We start from the raw sequence: 24,482 nt of genomic DNA, 5'->3' as shown, positions 1-24,482 counted from the left end.
AGCAGGGGCTTTGGAACTGTCCAGACCTGGGTTTGGATCCTGCCCTCTGGTGACTGACCCTGGGCAAGTGACCTCAACTTTCTCAGTCTCTGGTTGGTTAGCAATACAATAAGGATAATCATCATAGTTCCTGTCGTAGTTTGCTAGGTCTGTGATAAAGAAGTACCTCAGACCGGATGGCTTAAACAACAGAAATTTGTTTCCTCACAGTCTGCGGCCTGGAAGTTTCAGATCAAGGTGCTGGCAGGATTGATTTCCTGAGGGCTGTCTCCTTGTCTTGCAGATGGTGGTCTTCTTGTTGCCTCTTAACATGGTTGTCCCTCTGTTCACGCTCACCTCTGGTGTCCTGTCCTCTTCTCATAAGGACACCAGTCATGTTGGCTTAGGGCCCCACCCTAATGGCCACATTTAACTTAGTCACCTCTTTAAAGACCCAATCTCCAAATACAGTTACATTCTGAAGGACTGGAGGCAAGGGCTTCAACGTACGAATGAACACATTAGCACATAATAGTTCCCAAGTGTGCATTGCATATTTACTGTGGGTCAAGTGCTCTGTGAACTGCTTTTAGATAGATTCTCTTCCTCAATCTCAGGCTTGGGAGGTTAGATACTACATTAGCCCCATTATACAGATAAACACACCGAGTCCTAGAGATTTAGACAGCTTGTCCAAGGTCATAGAGCCAGTCACTGACAGAGCTAAACTTCAAACCCGGGCTTGCCTGACTACAGAGCCCACATCCTTACCACAATTTCCATACTTACGAGAAGTCAGTAACTAAAGGGCCAGCAGCCCCTCATAGAAGCTCAGTTAGTGCTCTAGTTCCTTTCTCTCTTTGAAGCCCTAAATGAGACCAGATCTGTTGAATGACTGGAACCCTGTACCTCTAGGTAGTACCTTCTGCTACTCAGAGCTCCTTTTGTAGCCACCTTAGTCTTCCAATTCTGCACTAACCTTTAAAACATAACTACGTGCAATACGTATCTCCATAAAACTCTGTATTGATGTGAAACGATGCTATAAAAGTGAAAAATCAGTGGAGACAACAAAAACCATACTATTCAGTTTTCCAGCAGAGTTGTTATCTGATGTGGTGAAATGATCATAGGGCGATGGGAAAACCAATCCATCAGGACCATGGGGGCTTCAGAGACTGCCTGCCTGCTTGCCTACCTGGAGCTGGATCCCAGAGACCTGTCCTGGCCTCTGGTCTGGGCTTGCGCAGCCTTCAGAGGCCAGGGGACGGATGGCGAGACCGGCCTCACCATCGCAGACGTGGGGTCGCTTTTTCCAGGGGCACGGCTGCCTAAAGCTCATGGAAAAAGTCCCTGCAAACTGGAGCTCCATTTCCTTCTCCAACATTTCTCCGATCACCGAGCACTGCGGTGAGGCCAGCCTTCCATTTGCTTTATGGCAGGCTTCATCACCTGCATGCTTCATCATGTGCCTGAAGACGGGTTTAGCTTTAATCTGTGTGTGGACAGATAATGGATTACAGTGGGTGCCCTGTCACTCTTGGGATTTCTGTTTTGTGTGAGTTGCACTCTCTGTAGTACCTGAAGCCGGAGCGAAGAAAGAAGGCAGGCAGGGAAGGTTTCTGTTCTTCTCTCCTCCACTGAGCCTTTATCCAGCTGAGCACAGAAGCCTGTTGCCTTATTCACAGAGTTGATTATAAGGCTAATACTTTGAATTGCCTTATGGACTCATACTATAGCATTTCAGAGCTAGGAATAAAAGTTATCTGGGCCAGTGTTTTTCAACCTTTACTGTGCATCTGAACACCTGGGAATCTGGTTAAAATGTGGACTCTGGTTCTGCAGGTCTGGGGTGGGACCTAAGAGTCTGCATTTCTACAGGACCACACTTTGCAGAGCGAGGATCCAGAGTACAGTGGTTCTCAGACTTAGCATATAGAAAAACTAATCCCTTGAGGTTCTAATTAAAATGCTGATTCCCAGACTACATCCCCAAGGACTCTAGTTTCATTAGATCTGGAATGGACGTAGGGATTTGACTCTGTAAGTAGGCACCCTAGGTGATTTTGGTGTATGTCACCCATGAGGCATATTTTGGGAAACCCTGATCTAGTACAACCCCTGTTATTTTATAGATTTGGGATCAGAGGAGGAACCAAACATTTCATGAGCACCTACTGTGTGCTGCACACCTTATGCATTTGCCATCTTCTTTGGTCCTCCTTCAAGGTAGGTATGCCCACTACACAGATGATGAAACTGAGGGTTGAGGAGTTTAACTAACTCACGAGGAATAAACCCAGGTCTTTCTGACCCCCAATTCTGTATATCTTTCTGCTTTATAATGTGCCGGTTGTGCTGAAATACATCTTGAAAAAGAAGGTTGGGTAGACGGGAGAATAAGAGAAAAATCATGGACCTCTGTAGCTTTCAAGGTTCAGTATTTGTACTTTTATGCTCATATGAGTGTATATGAACATATGCTCATATCTGAGATCTAGGATATTAAGACTTGAAACATTGAAAGAGAAAACTTTATAGACTTAAATGCATGTTTGCAAATAGACTTTTCTAAGTTCCCTACAATTTATCAAAGGTAGAGTGCGGTTTTACATCTTCAAATTCTTTAGCCTTTCGGGCCAGCAGCAGAATTTTCTAAAGTGATCATGCAATACTTGTACTTGAGAACATTCTGCCAGCTTGGAAAGTTTTTATTTTTTATATTTTTAAGAAAGAAAGAAAACCAAGCTGTGACTTTACAATGCTTTGGAATTACAGAATATGCTTGTAATTTTTACAATTCTGCGCAGACTTCTTTGCCACATCTGGTTGACATTACTGGCAGGGATATATGGGGGAATAAACCATGGGCTGGAATGTGAAACATCCCACAAAATGAGTTTCTTATAGGTTGCTGTATAAAACATTTTGAGTCTCCCTCGCTTTGGAAGGGTGGCTTAAGTGATTTCATGGATTTAGTATTTTCTTTGGTTTGAAGGTAAGGGTTTTTGCTGGTCTACTTGGTGGGGATTCCAAGATGGTTTTCCGAGGATGTGTGGAAAGGGTTAACGTTTGAGAGTCAGGCCATGGATCAGGGTGGAAAAAGCCACACTTGCAGGAAGTCAGACCAACGTTTGGTGAAAAACACTGGACACTGGTGACGATGGTGAAGCCCGGGTGCCAATTGAATTGCTACAGAAAAAGGAAAAATGTAGGGAGAAAGGGTTATATGTGTAGGGGCTTCAGGAGACCTCCTGAATCTTAGCTCAGCTGGTGCGTGAAACAGCTGATGGCAAGAAGAGCTCAAGTCCTTGCAAAGCCAAAAGCCTTGGTACATCCGTGCATTCTCTGTCCTGGATATGAAAACAGTGAGTTGGGAAAATGGAAAAATAAAACAAACACCCAGGCTGATACCTGGCATGTGGTCAATTCCCTATTGGGGACATTCTTGCCCAATTCCCAGGTGGAGAACTGTGTGACCAGGGGCAATTCAAGCATCCGTTGAACACCTACTGCGTGTGTGTGTCACTGCCATATGCTGGTTATTGGGATGCTGAGTCCAGAACGCAGACGTGTCTAATCTCAGCCCAGAGGGTGTGAGTGTGGGCTTCTCGCCACCTGGCGCCTTCTCCCACTTCCTTGTCCGGGACCCACCTGCAGAGTTGGAACCTTTCTGCAGAAGAGCATGTGCTGCTCTCAGCACCGTGCGGCAATGCGGTGGAGCTGGCCAGCCTCGGCCGGGCTGTGCGGACATCCCCAAGGGTGCTCAGATAGAGACCGTGCTGTCCGTTGGCAACAAAGCCCTTTGCTGAAGATGAGAACCAGAGGCCAGCCTTCACCCACACCCTGGGGATCCTCATTCTCCTTATCTGGAGTTAGAAGCTGTCACGGGAATGGAAAATGTCAGGGAAATGCCACATTGCATATAGAAAAATATCAGCCTTTTGAGGTGGGCAGACCCCAAACACACATTCTTCCATGGCCTGAATGATGCTACTATACCCGCATCTCATAATCTTGAAATATTTTTTCTTGAATCACATTCAGCATCAACAGAAACCTTTCTAAAGGGCCTAATCATCTCTCATTTTCAGCCAACATTTGGGAATCTCTCCGGGGGACAAAGAGCATTTTAATTTGATGTCCTAAATTCTAGCATAATTTCAAATCACACGCGTACACAAAAGTCTGTAACTTTGGCTTTCTTCTGGCTGTCCTGTGGGCTCAGTATCCCGGATTTTGAGCATTAATTTCCATTTGTAAGGTTTGCAGTCCATTTACAAAGTCCTGGAGACTGAAGCTTGTAATGAACGTGTTGACACCGTATTAACAACAGCAAAACTATGATAACACAGTACTGTCCAAACCAAATAGAAATAGAGAAGTTTAAGTAAATTTCATGCTCCTTGCCTGAATGTGGTGTGCTGGGCCTGAGTTTTTGATTCATGGTTTAGAAGAATATTTTAATGTTTTATTCATGATGTTCCTTTCTTCCCATCATTCCTTCTCTAATTCTCCTCACCCTGCTTATGGTGATGTCGCCTGCTTGGAAGTCTGGACTTGTCTTGATTGGTGCTGCCTGTTGTGTAGCCAAAAATCCTCCCCGTGGTTGGCTAAGTGGAGTATTCAGCTATGGAACTGATAGTTTGGCCTCTCATTGGCATGTCTAGGGCTCTGGACTCAAATTTCTCGTCAGTGAGTCAGCTTTTGATTGAAACATACACAGAGTCATGCCAACTTTTCTCCCAGTGAAAAGCATCTTGACTTTGGGAGGTCAGAATGCTCTGTCTAGGGGAGAAAACTGCGTTGCTAAGAGGGTGAAAGGGTAGCCGAGGACTGATCCCCTCCGTGTCAATTCCATTGAATTTGGGATTTAGGAAACTCTAAGCCATAGATCAAGATGCTCAGAGAGACCTAACTTTAATGATTTTTTAAAAAATGAAAATCAGTGGTAGCAATATAGAAAGAAAGCCTGAATCTTCAGTGTTATTAATATCACGGCCCCAATCATCTCCTTCCTGTGTCTCCACGTCTCCTCCTCTATTCCCCCTTTTATTTCAAAAGCACATGCACATACACATAACATACCGCACACAAACACATAAAGCCTGCTCTCTATATGAGAATCCCAGACAGATAAATGAAGATCCCTTCCAGGCTGTGGAATGAAAGCACAGATATAATTTCACTTTAGTGCAAGATACTGACTTTTAAATTAGCTCAAATTATTGAGCAACACTGTGAGGAGATATCAGAGGTCAGAAAAGTGGCAGCGGTGGTGGAACAGGAGACACTTTGTCTCCTTGGCTCATATAATTGGTGTTTTTGGTGCATAGAGATGGTAGTGGCAGTTCTGTGTCAGAGACAGTAAATTATTAGTGTAAATGTTTTCTGGTCTCAAGAGAGAGCTCCTCTTTTCCCTGGAAGAGATGTGCATGGGTCAGGCTTCTACCCAAGACCTGAAGAGCCTTTCATTCCATTTTACAACACAAAGCAGAGCTTTGTCGACTACCAGCTCCCAAGGGCTCAGCCACTGAACAAAATTATCTTAGGAAATAATTGTTATGGTTTCCACTGCTAATGGCGCGCTCTGCAGATCCTCTTGCCCTGTGCAGGGCACTTCCTTTATTTAAGTGAGAGTGAAGGATGGGAGGTCATTAGGCCTAACGAGGCCGGAAAAGCAGCAGCAGGGAAAGACCAGTTGCCCAGGGAGTACCCTACTGCCAGTTTTTCCCCACGTGGAGAGTCGCTGATAGGAGTGGTGAGGCGACTGCACAGAGTTTGTCACCGTGCGTTATCAGTTGTCTACCACCTGCTGCCATCACCCTGGTACAGGCCACCATCCTTTCTCCATGAGATGACTGCAAGGACCTCCCCACTGAATCTTCCTGCTTCTACGCATGTTCGTTCGTTATCCATCATCCATCCAGCAGCCGCCATGGTTGTGTTAAGACCAATCAGATCTCCTCATTCTCCCCGTTAAACCTCCCAGTGACTTCACACGGTCCTAAGAATAAACCCAAGCTCCCACATTAATACAGTCTGGCCCCACCATTCTTCCTAGTGCCATCCTAGGCCACGCTTCCCACATTCACCACGCTAGCAGCCTCCTGGGCCTTCTTCCGGATGCTCCAACACTCCCGTCCCTTTCTCAACTCATGGCCTTGGCCTTGCTGTTCCTTCTGCCGGTACACGCTGACCCCAGATGTTGGCATGGCCAGGTCCTTCCTGAAATTCAGGTCCTGGCTCAAACATCACTCCCTTAGAGAGCCTTTCCTGATCACCCTACCTACAGTAACATCCCTTCCTTCTCAGTCACTGTCTATGACGTGACCCAGCTTTATTTTCTTCATAGCACTTATCACTACCCGAAATTCTTTCGCTCATTTATTTGTTTACTTTCTGCTCACGCATCCCCCAGGAGATTTTAAGCTTCCTGAGAGTGGGGATTTTGTCTGTCTTGTTGACTCTATAATTGTCTACCACTGTATCTAGCACACAGTGGGTACTTGGTAAGTATTCTATAAAAGAGTAAATGAGAGACGGAACTTGGTCTCTCCACAATCTGCTTTTTACTCTCAATATATGGTCAAAGGCAGCTTCTGCTTCAAACCAGCACTCTCTCCTCATTGCCCTGAAAAAGCCCCAAATGATATTTAATAGGATGTGTGCGCATATATGCACACACAGTCATACACGCATGCACGCACGCTCAACAAGCACACACACAAGAGTGAAGATAAAACTAACACATTGGACTTCTTCCCGCAGTTTCTAGCCTGTAGTTATTTCACTCTTTGCAAGGCAAATTACTTGGGTTTAAAAAGTAGAAGGGGGCTTCCCTGGTGGCGCAGTGGTTGAGAATCTGCCTGCTAATGCAGGGGACACGGGTTCGAGCCCTGGTCTGGGAGGATCCCACATGCCGCGGAGCAACTGGGCCCGTGAGCCACAACTACTGAGCCTGCGCGTCTGGAGCCTGTGCTCCACAACAAGAGAGGCCGCGATAGTGAGAGGCCCGCGCACCGCGATGAAGAGTGGCCCCCGCTTGCCGCAACTAGAGAAAGCCCTCGCAGAGAAACGAAGACCCAACACAGCCAACAATAAATAAATTAATTAACTAATTAAAAAAAAAAAAAAGCAGAAGGACCCTGCCCTGGGGTCCTGAGAGGGCCTTCATGGGATGAGCCCATCCACACACAGGTGGGCCACACAGCATGGAGGTGAGCTGACTTCAAGGGCTACCGGGGTGGAATTTCAAACTCCCACCAAAGAGAGAGAAACAGCCCATGCTGGTGTCCTCCACTAGCAGATGTGAGCCAGTGTCCGAGACTGAGTTAGGGAGGGAATGTTATTTTTTGACACTTTTTCAAAGACCTGGGAATAATATTCTGTGATATGATGAAATGAAAAAATAAACTGTGTTTGCTTCATCTCCAGGCCTCATTGATTGTTTTACTTCTAATGGACATTGAAAGGAGTTGTCTAGCTATTGGAAGGCTCAGCTCAGTGAAGGCTTTCCAAAAAAGAGACCTGTGGGGACTCAAACAAAAACCAAATCTTAGTCTGGAAAAAAAAAAGAATACATTACACTAGTTTACTGGGCATTGACCTAAACCTCCAAATTATTTTTTTTCTTGATCTGAGATCTAAACCAGAGGTTGTTTGAAAGACATCTGGTGAATTAGTCCAAACCTGAAGTCAACCATGTCTTCTAAAATAATTGAACCAGAACCACACTGGAACATCAAAATATTAATGTTTCCAAATGGACTCTCTCTGGGTCTCTGGCTGGCGTAGCTATAGCACCAACCTACTGTTTGTTCCTCTTCTCCCCCTCCCAGCCCTCTGCGCCTACCTGTCACTTCTCCTTTCTGCAAACCTGGCATCAATCAGCAATGGGTGATCGCTGGTGCTGCCCTGGGAATGCAGGCCTTCGAGACTCGCTTTACTGCTGCTGTGATCAGGAGAGATGCTACTCTTCAGAGTGACTTGACCCACTCACCACCTTTAATTCCATGTCATGAGGAAAAGAGGAGGGGTCTTTTCATTAGATGAGTGGGAGAAAGGGAAGACAGGATGGAGAGAAAGGAAGAAACCCTAGAATAAGGAAGAGAGGGAGGGAGAAAAAAGAACAACAATCACCAAAATGTAAACATGGAACAGAGATGGTAAAGATACAGTGAAGGAGAAAGGAAAGAAAGAAAATAAGAATCTTTGGGGGGAAATGTATCTCGGGTTTATTTTCATCTTTTTCTAGTTCCTCCTAAGGCAGCTGCAAGAATTTCTGATCACACATGAGCCTCTCCATTCTGTACCAAGCTCTGTGTCAACTCTTGTCTCTACAGCAACCCCTCAGGAGGCAAGGACATCATCTTCATAGACTCCCAGAGCTGGACGGCACTTTTAGAATTTCTAGAACTATGCCTTTCTTTCACAGTTGGAGAAATAGAGGCACAGAGCTGTAGGGAACTCACAAACCCCAGCCCTAGGATTCCTCGTCTGGTGCTGTGGGCCCAGCCCAAAGATACGTTCTTACCTTTGCCATGATTTTTCAGTAAGTGGCAAAGAAGAAAAACCACGGAAGAAGGATCACTGGCTTACAAGGGATTAAGGATTGGTGTTTCCAGGGGTCAGGCTGCCTGGGGTAGCAGTTTCTCTTTTAAGAAAAAGGATATTCTTTTGAAAGAGGTGATATTGGCGATGGATTTGCTCATCCAAGTAAGGATGAGCAATTCTTACCTGTGAAAGGGGTTGTTGCGAGTTCCGTGGGGTTATTGTTATGACATACTTGAGGAAAGGGACTGAAGGAACCAACCTCACTTGAGAGCCATTCCTCGAAAAGAATCAACAAAATAGGCAACCAAAAGGAAGGCATAGAGGCCGACCCCCAAGGTTTCCATCCTGCTGTTGGAGGAATGGCGGGTACCATCAAAGGGAAGTGAAGAGGAAGTCTTCTTGGAGTGTGGTGATGGGGACTGCTTCCCGGAGCTTGCAGCCCTCCCAGGGACAGCCAGCCTGGTGCATCTGAATTTCCACCTCCTAGGAATTTCAGAAGTTAAAAGGCCAGAGTCAACTTGGTATCAACTTCAGCAACATTTTTTTTTCCCGTTCCAGGTAGTTACCTCTCTGAGGACACATCTTTATAAGGCGCCTGTTCATTTAAGAAAAAAGACCTCAGCCTGTTACGTATAACCCAGAAGCCACTGAGGAACTGACCGGGTTTTCCTAGTGGGCAGGGGCACCGCACCCTGCTTACCTGTCATATATAACCATTTACCTGCAGCTAATTAGCCAGACTTCAGCACAGAGTCCCCAGTTGCTATGCTAATGACGGCAGCCCTCCCCTCCCAAGAAGTGCTGATTTCCCGGCTCAGCATGAAGGGCTTCAATAATCTCTCTTTCCAATGATATAATTTGATTCCTCCGTAGGAGGCTGCTCTGGTCCTAGCTCACTTAGCACTAAATCTCTCGCTAGATACTCTCATTACTTAATCTTTTCAGGCCCCAGACCAGCCCGGGGCCTCTTATTTATCTATCTGGGGTCCTGTTTACTTCCCTGTTGTAAATTACTTCTGGCTCCTGGCAGTCTGATCGCTGCAGTGATAGACTAATAGCTCGGAGCTACCGCATTTGCCTTGTGTGATGAGGCAAGTAATATGCTTAACTTATGGGAGAGAAGTACCCCCCCTATTTATTTCAGGGGGGGAAATATCACTCAGGGGAAAGGGCCAAATCATTTACCTAATGGCTGCTGGTGTAATTACGGACAAGATTATGTGAAACAAATTGCCATGCCCATAAATCTAAACCTCCAGTGTCTCAAAGGCAGAGAGGGAATTTGGGCAGCTGGCATGGGCTCTGACTCTCTGACAGGTGGGTTTCTGAGAGGGTGCTGGCAGAAAGAGGATGTCGGCATGCTGGTTTGCTTGGCAAGGAAGATGCTGTTCTCCAGCTCCAAACTCTAAACAGCTAAGGCCAGGGTGGGCAAACCACAGCCTGCAGGCCCATCCAGCCCGCTGCCACCTGCTATTGTAAATAAAGTTTTATTGGAACATAGCCACAGTCACTCATTTTCATACTGTCTGTGGCCCTATGTGTGCTACAGTGGCAGAGGAGCCTAGTTATTGGCAGAGACTATATGGCCCCCCAAAGCCAAAAATATTTATAGTGTGGCCTTTACAGAAAAAGTTTGCCAATCCTTGCTTTGCCAGAAGAACCTTCAGACAAATATTTTATATGGAGATGGAGAGATTAATTTGGATCACTCCACTTAACTTTCTTTTTTCAGACAATTCAATCCCATTTCAAGGAAATTGGATGGCAACTAGGGTAGTCATCACTCGCTCTGCAGTGCTTCTGCCTCTACTCATGTGGCTTCTCTCAACAGTTGTGTGGCTTAGTAGGGATTATGAACCCATTTGACAGAAGAGAAAACTGAGACTCTGAAAAGTGAAGTGTTTTGCCCAAGGTCATTCAGTAAGGAATTTGCAGAACTGGGATTCAGACTTTGCCTGTCTAGCTCCAAATTCTGTCTTCTTTCAGCTAAGCCTCACTGCCTCTCAACAAAAAAGAAGGATGAAGGCATTGGCAGTGGGGGAGGATTTATCTCGGCCTTGCCTCTCTCTGCAGAAGGGCTGTTGAAAGGGAACATGTGAGCAGCCAAGTCACAAGACACACCAAAGCTCAAGGAGAAGTGAGGGGGTCTTGTTTTCTTCCATCCACACTCACTGTGGGGTGGCTGGTGGAGCAGAACCAAGAGTGCTTTATCATGTCGGGAAACATAACAATTGTTTGTCAGGCAGCAAGAGAAAACCAAAGAGAAGAAGGCCTGGGTGATAAAAAGCTTATTTCATGGCCTGCGTTGCCTGTGCAATGCTGACTGACAGAGAGAGAGCATGGTCCATATGTCCTCCTCATGGGGAGGTGGACACCACCAGCTCTGCTGCAGCCAGGGTAGAAGGAGAGCCTTGGCTCTTGTACCCTCTGGGAGAAGTTCTTTCGGCTTTGGGGCAGCCTGGAGCCAGACCCAGATGCCCTGAACTTCTGCAATGGGTGTGGGAAAAGTGGTTATGTCCACAGGCCTGCAGACATTACCAGTGTGCGTGGTGCAGCTGTAGAAATCTCAGGTTGAAAACAGGAGCAAAAGTACCTCTTGCAAAATAGTTTTTGGCCTCTGAACCTAAAAAGGCAAGAGGGTGTAGTGGAAATAATAGTAAATAACACAGCCATGTCACAGCAGCTACCATTTGTTAAGTGTTTACAAAGCATCAGGCATTGTTCTAAACCCTATCATCTTCATGATCTCATTTAATCTTCATAATCATCTTGTGAGGTGGGTCTAACTATTCCCTTTTATTGAAGAGGAAATGGAGCTCAGCGATGATAAACAATTTGCTCAAGCTAATGTGTCAGTGGTGGAGCTGAGAACCCAGTCTGCCTGACCATGTACGAGGGGTGGGAGGTAGGGGAACCACAGGCGTGGTTAAATGATCATAGACCAGCTCTGCCAGGTGGGCACAGAATTTTTCTTTTCTGAGCCTCAGTGTCCAAAGTTTGAATGGATATGACAGCCAGGGTTGTGAAGACAGTCAAGGGTGATGGTGTATTTTCAGCGTAAACCTATTGTCTGACTCATAGTAAGAGCTCAGTGGACCCCTCCCCATTTTCTTCTCTGTTTCCATGGCAATAAGACACAAACCCAAGCTTTTCTATCACTACCATCATTGTCTATGATGTCCTACTGAGCTCTGCAGGGAGTGGGATACACAGACCCAACCTCTCACTTTGAGGCATTTTCTGTCTAAGATGGGTATATATTATATTTATCCATGTATCAGTGGATGTACGTTAATGGACCATGCGGCCAGGGAGAGAGGACATCCCACCAAATGGGAATGGAGCAAAAGGCATTTACGTCACATGCATGCCAAGGGAAGTTGCATTTTAGAGGAAAACTTTTTTGCAATTCATTCATCTTTGCTGAGCTTCTACTCTGGGGAATAGAAAGCAGAGAGAGATTTGGAAATATGCAGGTAGGACAGGTGAGGGCCAGCTGTCACTTCTCTTTTGATCAAGCTGTAAAGGCTCTTGGTTCAGTCTCTTCTCCTGGAGTTGGCATGGATTGTGATGTACTGATGAGTTGGCCTTCTGTAGAAGAATTTGAAACACAGAAAATTAATGTTGTTTGGTGTTGTACTCTGTTCTGGGCAAGTTCTTTCTCCAGCATCTTTATTTTTTTCCTCCCAACCCTGTGAGGTGGGTATTAGTCATCTCCATTTGCATTGAGGGAAAGGGTTTAAAGAACTTATGGTCTCAGAGTTAAGAAGAGATGGAAGCAAGATCAGAACCCACTTCTTTCCAATTCTGGAGCTCATCATACACTACACATCAAATGATCTGTCGTCATACTGTGAGGAGGAGATACTCTCTTCCCTTCTTCCTAATGACATCCCAACTGTCTCCAAAGACTTCTAGAAATGATTCCAGGGACTGTGTGTGGCTTCTTGGGGTCTGACCACTTCCACCCTAGAGGAACCTGGCTTTTTAGGACTCTCAAGATTACCACTGACAGAAATCTGAAGCAAAGTAGAATAAGGAAAAACAAACAAGTGTCAATGATGCGAACACAAAGCCACGATGTAGGGCTGGTGTTAAAGGTCACCAGGACCCAGACCCGAAGCCCACTTGGTGTCTGCCACTCTCCAAATGTCATCTCACATCTCTCTGCCTGGTAGCTTTGTCCCTCATGTCCCCTTGTGATGCCCTGGCAGACTGACACCATATCCTTACAGCTTTGTGACCAGAGAGCAAAGAGTCTTCCCTGGTGTTCATCCCAGAAGATTCTCAGGGCAGGACTCCCATTAGGCCTAGCTAGAGCCATGTGCCCTTCCCTGGACCAATCACTGTGGCCAGAGGCTAGGGCCTATGATTTGCTCAGTCTGGGCCACATACTGGAAAAGAGTGGGGTGGGTTCTAGGCATCCAGAGACTAGAGCCAATATGCCTCAGCCAGGAGGAGCTCTGATTATGAGGCATGCCGAAGATTGCAGCCAGCCTTCTGTCCAGAATGGTAGGCTGCTTCAAGACAACAGTCATGCCTAGAATGCCTTGCAGTTTCATTCCCGGGTCCTCCCTAACATAGGGAAAATTCCTCTGCAGCTATTCCCAGAAAGATCCAAGGCAGCTAAAAAAAAAAAAAAAAAAAAAAAAGATTGAGGAGACATCAAGGCTACTGTAGGATGAGTGAGCATTTGAATTCATAGGCTGAGATAATAATGTGGAAAAGGGATGCAAAGTCAGGACAGCCATGCCTTTGTTTCCAAATCTAAGAGGCAGCATCCTTGAAGCTTGGCAGGATTTTAGGAGCACAAAGGAGACTTTATGGAATTCTGGATTTCACCTCTGCCTCCCTCTCTGGCTCTTACTCCTGCCATGTCTTTGTTCACTCCTTTCAATCCTGCTGTAGCTAGCCTTTAGCAGTTAAGAAATTCACCATGATTTGTTTTCTCTGCATCTTTATGCCTTCTTATTCATACCTGGAAGGCATTTCTCACATCCTATTGTCTAACTAAATTTCACTTTTTAAAACTCAGCTCTCATCTCTCCTCCTCCAGGAAGCCCTCCCTGATGATGCTAGTCTTTTTTTTTTTTTTTTTTTTTAACCCAGCCCCTGGGCCTTTGAAATGTCTTCCCATCTTTCAGGTCACCTCTCTACTTTATTTATTTATTTATTTATTTTTGGCTGTGTTGGGTCTTCGTTTCGTGCGAGGGCTTTCTCTAGTTGCAGCAAGCGGGGGCCACTCTTCATCGCGGTGCGCGGGCCTTTCACTATCGCGGCCCCTCCCGTTGCAGGGCACAGGCTCCAGAGGCGCAGGCTCAGTAGTTGTGGCTCACGGGCCCCGTTGCTCCGCGGCATGTGGGATATTCCCAGACCAGGGCTCGAACCTGTGTCCCCTGCATTAGCAGGCAGATTCTCAACCACTGCGCCACCAGGGAAGCCCGATGCTAGTCTTATTTATTAGAAAGACTGCCTCTGGGTCCTGCCATTTGAGCATCAACCATGCCAACTGTGAGGCTGATATTTTGTCTGCCTTTCCCACCAGACTATGAGCTACTTGTGAGTGGGGAATTATATTTCTATTTTTTATTAGCAGGGTTTAGTACAGTGCTAAACTATTTTGTTAATGGAAAAACCGAATAAATGGTGTCTTAACTCAGGCTGCTATATAACAAAATCCAATAGATCAGCAGCTTAAATGATAGACATTTATTTCTCACAGTTCTGGAAGCTAGGAAGTATGAGATCAAGGTGTCAGCATGGTTGGGTTCTGGTGAGGACTCTTCCTGGCTTGCAGAAGGCCATCTTCATGAGGTGTCCTTACATGGGAAGAGAGATCGAAAGAGAAATCGAGGGAGAACAAGAGAGAGGGAGAGATAGAGAGAGAGTGCTTTCTGTACTCTTCTTACGAGGGCACTAATCCCAACTCGAGGACCACCCGCCATGACCTCATCTAAACCTAATTACCTCCCAAAGCCCCCACCTCCAACCAAATACCATTACATTGGAGATTAGGACTTCAACATATGAATTTTGAGGGGGGACACAGACATTAAGTCCATAACAAATGGGAAGTAGGGCCGGAGAGCAGCTATTGATTTTATGGAACTCATACCTCAGAGGTATTTGAGGTAGAGGATCTGAACATCAGCTTCAAATCTAGATGTGCATTTCCCACATGTGTGCCATCTTAATATATGTTCAGAAAAAAGTATCCTCATCATATATGTCTGGGAAATATTGTGCTGAAGGAAATATGGAAAGCTTTTTGAAGTAGGACTGCTCAGGACCTTTACAATGTTAACATGCATTAGAAATTTCCAAGAGGTGAAAATTAGCACACAGGTAGTTCCCAAAATATTTTTTGACTGTGGAATCTGTGTTCATGGCACATTTGGTGGGACTTGGGTTTTATAGGACTGGTGTTGAGAAAATGTGAGGTTAGACCTTTGTAAAAATTAGGTTAATTCATAGGTGAAAGGGCCATAAAAGGACTCTGAAAGAACTATCTGAGGGTAATTCAGTATTTCCCCTGGGAACCTTTTAATCAAAATGGATCAAAGATTGGTCAGTCCAGGTTCATGATTCTGAAGCCCCATTTAATTGTAATCTCAACTTGGCCCTTGAGAGCCTTCTTATTATTGGTCCTGATACAGTGGCAGGGTCCCTCTCTGGGCACTTCCTCCCACTGAGGTCAAGAAGCATTACAGAGGCTTTCTGAACATCCCACCTCTTTCTCAAAGCTTTCCTTGATCTGCTAAAGGAAAGGCGGCATTTCCCCTCCATGCCTACCCTGTCTGCACTCGCTGGTCCTCTCCCTCTCTCTCCTTGCCCACCACCTTCAACACTTCCCCTTTGACTCTATCTGTGGGTGATTCCTTTGGCCCCAAGAGCAGAGAATAGCTGTAGGGCACTTAGGCATTCTGGGTGGGTTGTTGGGATCCAGATCCCTGCCTGAATCCAACATCCCCACCCAATCCCACCACTTTCCCTCCAGGGCTGGGATGAATTCTTCCCAGCTGAGTCTGATGAGATGGATGCCTACAGATATTCAGCAGCTTCTCCAGAACAATGAATATTCATGCCTTCACTTGGTGGGCTGCATTCCAGCCTGGGCACAGGGACCTTTCTCCATTCTGCCTCTCTGTTCCTCAGGACTGTGGTCTGACCCTTGTACCTCCTGTGAGGACCCCATCACAGGAGGGGGTACAGGATCAGGACCCCATCATCATCTGAGGACCCTTTTAGAAAATCTCTTTTCTGAGGCTTCAGATCAAGGGAGTGCTACACTAGCCTCAGGGCTGCTGCCACCCCTGGCATCTTGGTGTTGGACACCTGCAGGAGCACACAGACACCAAGAAAACCTGCAACGCACACTCATGCTTTCCCCTGCCCTTACACCCACAGGCTTGTTTGACCCCTTCCTACCTCCCTGCTTTTGCTCGTGCCCATTTCCCCCGCCTGGGATGCCCTGCCTTCTCTTCCAAGGCTTTTCCAAATCTAGAGACAGTGGCTTAAGAGTGAGTTCTAAGTTAGAAGATTGTTGCGAACGTTAAAAGAAGCAATCTTTTATAGAGCACTTAGCACACGGCCTGATGTCCAGTAAATGTCAGTCGCTTTTATCTAGTCCTCAAGCCTCAAATCCTCCCCATTCAGTGAAGACTTTGTGGCCACCTCACCCCCACATCAGTCCCCCCAGTTCCTCAGCACGAGCATCAGAACCACATGGAGGAGACGTTTAGTGATATTTTGGGCATTGTTCTGTGGACTGCTCTTCATCTCTGGTGTTATTAAACAGGACACTTTCTCTGTTTCTGCCTCTTTCTCTCAACCGCATGGTTGATGGTCATGTTGTCTGCTGGGGTATGTGGCACAGAGTAGCTGGTTGATTTACTTGTTTGTTTAATCGAGCCACCTGATTGGCTAAAAAAAAAAAAAAAGTCAAGGATTTGGAAAAATCACCCTCATTCTTCCCTTGCAATCACTCTTTCATTTAAAGGGACTGCAAAATCGCGCTCCCACAGGTAGAATCCTGCCCACAGATGGATTGTGTTTGGCCTGCATAATTTGAAAAAAAAATGAGTTGCCTATATTTAAAAATTGGGAGATTTCATATTAAGTATCCAGATTCCTTATTCCTGCCCCCAGAGTGGGAGCTCTGGCAGCTGCACTGGGCCCCGATTCCCATATAGTAAGTCTTCAGAGCCGCATTTGGGTGCCCTTTTCAAGGAGCACGCTTTCTCCGATGTGTAAAAATTCCCATCACTCTCACTGCCCCATGTTGGCCCTGCTCATTTATTTTCATAACCTTTGCAGTCTTATATTTGGGGACCAGACCTTCTTCATTGCCCAGCAGCAGTCACAGAAGAGGTGACTGAGGCCCACAAGGCCAGGGCCACCGATTGGTCAGTGATGGTGGAGACCATCGAGGGGGGCTGGCCATCAGGCTGCTTCTTCACACCCGTGGATGGAGAGTGGGCCCCCAGCAGGGCTCCTTTTTCCTTTGTTGGGTTTGGAAATTGTTGAAGACTCTACTGGACCTTTCTTTGATGGTTTCCACATCCCTTTCGCCCCTGAGAAGTGGGCAGAGCAGACATCATGATCTCCATCCATAGGATAGGATGCCCAGCAAAGTGGAGGTCCTCAGATGCTCTTCTTGGGGGTGGGGAGGCATCATGAGCCTTTCAAACGCAGGCATCCTTTGTAGTCTGTGGACCTTCACAGCATGTCTGCCACCTCCGGTCCACAAGGCCAAATCCTGTCATGTGGGTGCGGTCAGGGAGCACAGAGAGAATTCCAGCTCGGCACCCCTCCAGGAAGCCCTTGGCCTGCATGTACGTTCCCTCTCTGAGGAAGGGCACGCCTGAGCTGCCTGCCCCACATCACAGGCTTCCTTCCACCCAGGAGGAGGGCTGGACTCAGTCCCCATGGCTAGTCCCTGCGGCCTCCAGCGTCACACGGTCAGGATAGGCCTTGAAGCTCCTCTGCCTGGTGGGACTTTGCAAATAGGGGGTTTAGAGAAACGGGTAGGTCTGTTTTTAATCGAAACAGTTACTTCATTTCATCCCAGCATCCCTTGGTCAGGGCCCTGTTTTTGTGGTGACACGGCTTCTCTCTCAAGTTTTAGGCGCCTCTGTCTCCGCATCTTAGTGCTGCTGTTGCTAGCAAGTGATTTGGGGAGTGCTAATGACCGCCTGAACCGGCCAGCAGTTCTCTGACAGGGAGCAATTTGTGGTAGGGAGACTTCCATTGCCAGGGATGCCCTCTCTAATTTTCTGCATCGTGAAACCTTCTTCCATTCTCTCTCATTTGACATCTCTAGGTTCCCCGCGCTCAGGACCTTCTCATGGAAAGGTTTGGGAGAAGCCAGCTAATTTATTTTCCCGAGTTATGTCATTGAAAACTGACTCCGTTATTTCTTCCAGAAAAATGCGTGCTTTCATATGCTTCATGTGTAGACATACCATAAAATGATATATTAATCTGGAAGGGCCCTTTGAGATCTCCTAGTTTAGCCATGGCAAATTGATTACATCTTGAATGCCAACCGTGATTAGATAAATGGTGCCCAGGGTAATATGTTGAAAAGGATTCTGAGGCCCATCCAAGCTCAGGAAGGAGCCCTGGGATATATTATGCTCCGGCAGGACATTTCCTAGGTACAGGCACCCCTAATGAAGTTCATGCTCCCCACTTTACAGGCGAGGAAACTGTGCCCAGAAACCAGAGGCAACGAGGGTTCTGCTAGCCCTTACAGCAGTCCTGAGTTGGAAAAGGAGCCCCCCTCTGAGCTGACAGCGCTCCAGGGTCACGGGATTTGGGATGAATCTTAAGTGAATGACTTATAAGAGGGTCCCGCAATGCCATGGTGGACCAAGGGGCAGCGTAGAGCTGTGCGGCCCCCTGACCCTCTCTCTGTCCCAGCAAGGTCTCTGGCCAGTGGCTGCATCCCAGGGTCCAGGGAGCTTCTGTGCAATTTGCCTGCCATTTCTATTCCCCATTATTCCTCCTGAGGGTGAAGGCAGGTCAGACACTGGCCATTGGCTGTTAGGAGGATCCTTATAGGTGCTTCCATCCTTATAGGCTGGAAGGGGAGTCTGTATAACTGAGTGGTTTGAGACTAAAAGCCAGCCAGACCTGGGTTTGAATCCTGACTTTGCCACTTTGGGCTCCTTGCCCAAGTTCCTTTCTTTGCCAGAGATTCACTTTTGTTTTCTTTCGTTTGGAAGTAATGATACTAACACCTACTTCGTAGAGCTGTGGTAAAAATTAAATGAGATGATGCCTGTAAAGCTTCCAGCACGGTGCACAGCATTTAATTAACACTGTCTCAGCAAATGTTTGCTATTTTTACCATCTGCCTCCGTGGAGCACATTTTCCCCTGTCAGAAGTCTCCAAGGCAGAGAATTTACCAGATTATCGAGCAGTCCCGGGGCTCTGAGACTCTGCAGTCTTAGAACAATAGAAAACAAGATGGTCGCATATTTATACTTTTCTAAAAAGTTATTTTTCACCTAATTAAAAATGATTTGGGTGAACAATTTTGGAAATAAGTACTAAGTCACAGTTTCGTAAGACACGTAGCCTCCTCTCTGGAAACTGTTTTCCTTACTGTGAGGTTGTAGAAAGGGGCTGACCCGTGCTCAGAATGAGTGGCCCAGGAGGATGTGAGGGATTTGGGTTCTGTTGACCTACGGGATAGAAGTGCTTGAAAAGATGACGAGGGGCTCCCACGGGATATTCCCTCATTACTGCCGGTCTTCGTTGCCAGAAACCTCAACAGAACATTAAAGTTCAGATCCTCACTGTGGAGAGGTTAGGAAGTTCTCAGGTAGTGTTCCAAGAGAGCTGTGTGCTCTCCCCACCCCCACCCAGGCCAGAGCACTTTCCAGAGTCCAGCCAACCTCTGCCCCTCCCTCCCCCCATCACTCATCTCTCCTTAGTGCTGCCCGAGGGTTGGTGAGGTCCCGGATGCTAGGCCGCAGGTGGGATAAGCAGAAGGACCAGTGCCTGAAGCTGGCCTGCCTGGCTTTGAATCCTCTGCTACTGACCTCAGGCAGATTATTTAACCTCTTAGGGTCTCAACTTTGTCACCTGTGAAATGGGCGTGCTGATAGTACCTAGTTCACAGGATTGCTGTGGGCATGAAATGAGTTAATGCATGTAAGTGTGTAGAACAGAACCTGGAACCAAGTAAACATTCCCTTCGTGTTGGCCCGTATCACTGTTCTTAACACCAGGGGGTGGGGGGGAAGGGAGGTAGGAAAGTCACTTTGGAGAATATTGCAGATTCTCTAAGTGATTTGGAGACATACACAGACTTTTCTGGATAGGAAGTGTCATTTTTCTCATTTCTACCGTTCCTGAGTTTCTCTCACCTGAACTTTCAGTGCTGGTTGTGAAATAAAGCAGAAACTGGAAAAGATGAGACCCGTAGCATTAGGGGAGGCGATATTGTGCTGGGGGTCAGAGGGAGGCATGGAAATAACGTTCATGGAGCACCTACCATGTTTCCAGCCCTTGGTTAAGTGTTTACTGCCAGGAGGGGTGAACTGACTTGACCAAGATCCCACAGCTACATTGTAATAAGGTCTCACTAGGGTTCAGACTGAGCTGTGTGTGGCTCTAGGACCCAGGCTAGTTCTGCCACCTTATATCCCGGCCCTGTTGCTCAAGAAGATCTCCACGGTGCTGCCAGCAATAATACTGCTATCGTGTACCTTGATGTGTCCACTGCTAAATGAAGCATCTGAGCATGAATATGCTGAGTGAATCATTTACCAGGCAGCAGTTTTCTCATTAAGAACATGTGTCGGCAAGTGAGTCTGTATCTCAGCATGAACAAGTCCTTTGGGGGAGTCATTGGTCTCCATGGAGAAGCAAGCTAGACTCAAAAGCAGTGACCCCAGAAGAGGAGGAGAAGGAGGAGGAAGAGGATAAAAAATGGTAGTGTTAGTGCAGACGCAAAGCTTAGATCAAAAGGTGAAAGAATATAGAGCGTGGTTTCTGGAGTCCAAACCTGGCTTTGATCTTTACTGTGTGACCTTGGGCAAATTACTTAACCTCCCTGTGCCTCAGTTTCTTTATCTGTGAGACAGGCATGATGATGCTAGTACTACCTACCTCAAGAAAACAAACTTATGGTTACCAAAGGGGAGAAGGGGAAGGGATACATTAGGGGTACGGGATTAACAAATACATACTACTATATATAAAATAGATAAACAACAAGGTCCTACTGTATAGCACTATATTCAATACCTTGTAATAATCTATAATAGAAAAGAATCTAAAAAAGAATATATATATATATTATATATAAATATATATATATTTCATTAGGTTGACAAATGTCCATTGAACATCCACTCTGAGCTAGACACTCAGACTCTATTCTGTTCCAGGTGCTGGGGACGTAGCTGGGAATGAAACAGAGCAAAATGTGAGCCCTCAGGGGGCTCGTATTCTAGTGAGGGATGCACAAGATAAGCAAGTTTAACAAATAAAACAACTGGTCCGTTGGATAATGATACATGCTAAGGAGAACAGTTACACAGCAAAGATGCTTGCAGGTGGCAAGGTGAATGTTAGATAAGGTGGTCAGAGGAGCCCTTGCTGGGAAGGTGACATTTGAGTAGTGACTGGAAGAAGGTGAGAGAGAGCCGTGTGGATGTCTGGGGGAAGAGCACCAGTGATTGAGTGAATGAATGAGTGAATGGATGGGGTTGTGTGGATGAAATGTAATCTTAACATGCGTAAAGCACTTAGAGTAGTGCCTCACACATAGTATGTGCTCAGTAAATGTTAGCTATTTTTATATTTAGCAGATGAAGCAATGGAGCTGCTGCCACGCCCCCTATTTGTGGCTTTCAGAAACGTCGTTTTCAAGATGTGCAAAAAGGAAGGCCACAGAACTTCCTCTGATCTGTTGGCAGACACTGTGCAATAGGACCTCTCTGAACTCAAACAAAGACTCATCACACATACATGAATCATAATAATGTTCCCTTATACGTGTAGCCCTTTGGAGGTTTTTCATGCTTTTACATATTTTGCATTACTTATTCCTTCCAACAGCCCTGTGGGGTAGGTAAGGCAGGTGCTCCCAGCTGCCCATCTAGCTTAGAAAGGGCAAAGGGATCTAGCGTTTCTTGAGCAGTTACTATGTGCCAGGTGTTCTGCAGTTGCTTTGCATTTGCATGTTGCCTCCCTGAGTCGTCCCTCAGGCCCAGGAGGACATTAGTTGTCACTACTGTTAGAGGTGGGAAAACCACGGTGCAGCTGGGTCTGTGACTGGCCCTGAGAGGCACAACAGCGAGTGCCCTGTGGGGCTGACCCTAGGTGTCCTGTGGTGCAACATCGTTGCGGCTTGCCTGACCCCCACCTTGGTCCGTATGTGAGGGCTTGGGGGTGCCAGTTTGGGGTGGCCAACCGTGCATGAGAAACTAGGGGACAGGGTCTGTGGTTGGCTTGCAGTTAAGCGAAGTAGAAAGCAACCCAGTGAGACAGGCACAGATCTGCTAATCCTGATTGTAGGAATGCCAGGGATAAAAGCGGCCCTGGGCTCAGAGAACAATAGCTCCACATACCAGCAGGAAAGGGCACGGTCACTGCCCCCAACCCAAACAACTGCTCTTGATCCAGCAGAGCCAGGGCCTGGAGGGTCTGGCTGGGTACAGCCCAGGAAAAGGCTGACTCATGGGAGATGAGAGCACAGCCCAGAGAAAAAGGGAAAATGCAGAAGCCAAGTTTGCCCCCAGTGGCATATACTTTGGGGTGAGTAATGTAGCAGACAATCAGTCCCTTCACCATCCCACCCAGAGTGGAAGCACACCCTGAAGCCACAGAGATCGTTTGTACTAAAACGATCAAGCAGAAGGGAACCACAGACTCTGCTGCTTCTTCGGGAAAAGATTCTGCGGTGCTGAGCCCCCGCCCCCAGCTTCTAGAGTGGGACCTTTGGAAGCAAAGCTTTCTCCAAGGGAAGTCAATGAGCAGGAAATATTTCAGATCACATTTTCCCTCCCATTGACTTGTGTTTACTGGTCTTGGTGGGGAGTCTGAGGGTGGTACTTAGAGGGCCTTCAAGGGAAATTCTAAAAACAATAGACTAGACTTTCAAAAATGTGGTCATGTTGAGATGTCTTGGGTTGCCTTACCCTGGCTTTGAAAAGGAGCAGCCAAAACGTCTTGATTTGCTAAAATCCTCCCGGAACATAAATCACTGGGCTGAGGGTTGGAGGGCCGTTGGGTGCTGTCCGAGCTCATCCTGAGATGGGCCCAGTGCCCATCTCCCATGGTCTTCCGGTTACACTCTGCTCTCCTCCCCCGAGCTTCCCTCACTGGGCCCACAAGCCCCACCTCTGCCCAGGCCCCAAAGGAACCAACTGGGCACAAGTCTGAGGAGTTTCCCTTGGTGAGTTTGATAGGGAAACTAGCCTGCAAGTCACAAGATTGGGAGGGGATGGGAGTGAACGTGCCACCCATCCTTCTGTGGTCCAGGAGATTGTTCCTGGACATCTTTAGTATTTCCATGTATGCCCCAGGCAAAGGTAGAATGAAGCTTCCAGACTTTTTGCCCTTGCTTTGAGCTAATAGCCCACGCTGCCTGTCTAATCACTTTTATGAAGGTTTAGGCCTCCAGAATAGCGAGGAAATGTAGAAGAATCGGAATTTCAATTTTTTTCAGTTACTTTTCTCAGCATTATATTATATTAAGTTATATTATTATATTATGTTAAGTTATATTATATTAAGTTGTATTTTAGATGTTCCTCCAGAGAATGTCCAGATTAAAAGGAGCAGCCATAGGGATATCTGCAGACCCCTTCCTAAACCCCTGGTGATTAAACAAGGCCTGGCTCAGAAAGCCTGTGTCTGGGGCCGTGATATTCTGGGATCTTGAGTACAATTTGGGTTTCCTGTGTTTGAGTCTGCACGCTCAAGGTGAAAGTCATGCAAATAAGAGTGATTTGGCCTACTGACTCTTAGCGTGGTATGCCTTTTAATTTCCCTTTTTAATACTCAATGATACCATTTCCTTCTTTTCCCTTGTGTTCATCTGTGAGATTTTCACCCTGCTTGAAATCAGGCTCAAGTCCCCATTCTCTGTAAGTCTTCCTCCCTCAATGCCATCCCCCCCACCTTACCTTTCTGTCATGATTTGGCAGTGAAACCCGTATCATCTGGTGACAGATCTTAACGTCTCCAGCCATGTAGTAACTGAGCCCTGTACTGTGTGCCAGGCACCATACAAGATGGTTGCCTTAATTTCATTTCATCCTTAGAGCAGCCCCATGAGGAGGGTAGGGAAGCCGGGCACAGCAAAGTCACGTGACTTCATTGAAGTCCCAGCTCATGAGAATGGAGGCCAGGATTTGCACCCAGCTCTGTTTGACTGCCTGCAACCTCTCTGAATGCTGATGCTTTTGACTCCTAGTGTGGTCTATGCTATTGGCTAACGTCGTGCACGTGTTTATCTGAGCTTGATAATTAGGGAAGTATGTGCAGGCAGGAAGCTCACATTTCTTTGTGTCCTCATGGCATCTAGCACAACACTTTGCACAGAGAAGACCTGTGTTTTCGTGTGTTGTTTAAGAGGTGTGTACAGCTTGTGTTTACTTTGTACCAATTACCAGGTGACAAGGGAGACCCTGCTCCTGCTGTGAGGGGAACGTGGTGATAGTGCATCTTAACCTTCTGGTATCATGCCCTCCCGGAGGACTGGTTGCAACATCTTTGGACCCACCCCTAGAGATCCTGAGTCAGGAGGAGGTCTGGGTGGGACCCGATAATTTGCATTTCTACCAAACTCCTAGGTGGTCTGGGACCTTGCTTCTAAGAACCACTGTCATAACAGGAAGTACAACCCAAGTTCAAGTCCCAGCTCTGCCACTTACTGTCTGACCACAGGCAAGTTTCTACAACTCTGTGACATCCAATGGAG

At 46.7% G+C, this 24,482-nt stretch overlaps 1 protein-coding gene across 3 annotated transcripts in view; it reads left to right on the top strand.

Annotated features, from left to right (window-relative positions):
- Positions 1 to 24,482, top strand: part of SLIT3 (slit guidance ligand 3) — a 625,193-nt gene that overhangs the window by 111,032 nt on the left and 489,679 nt on the right. The gene's annotated exons all lie outside the window — the stretch shown is intronic.

This window comes from Balaenoptera acutorostrata, chromosome 2, assembly GCF_949987535.1.
Source record: "Balaenoptera acutorostrata chromosome 2, mBalAcu1.1, whole genome shotgun sequence".
Lineage (NCBI taxonomy): Eukaryota > Metazoa > Chordata > Mammalia > Artiodactyla > Balaenopteridae > Balaenoptera > Balaenoptera acutorostrata.
The sequence above is the reverse complement of the archived record's forward strand: the minus strand, read 5'-3'. Positions and strand labels throughout refer to the sequence as shown.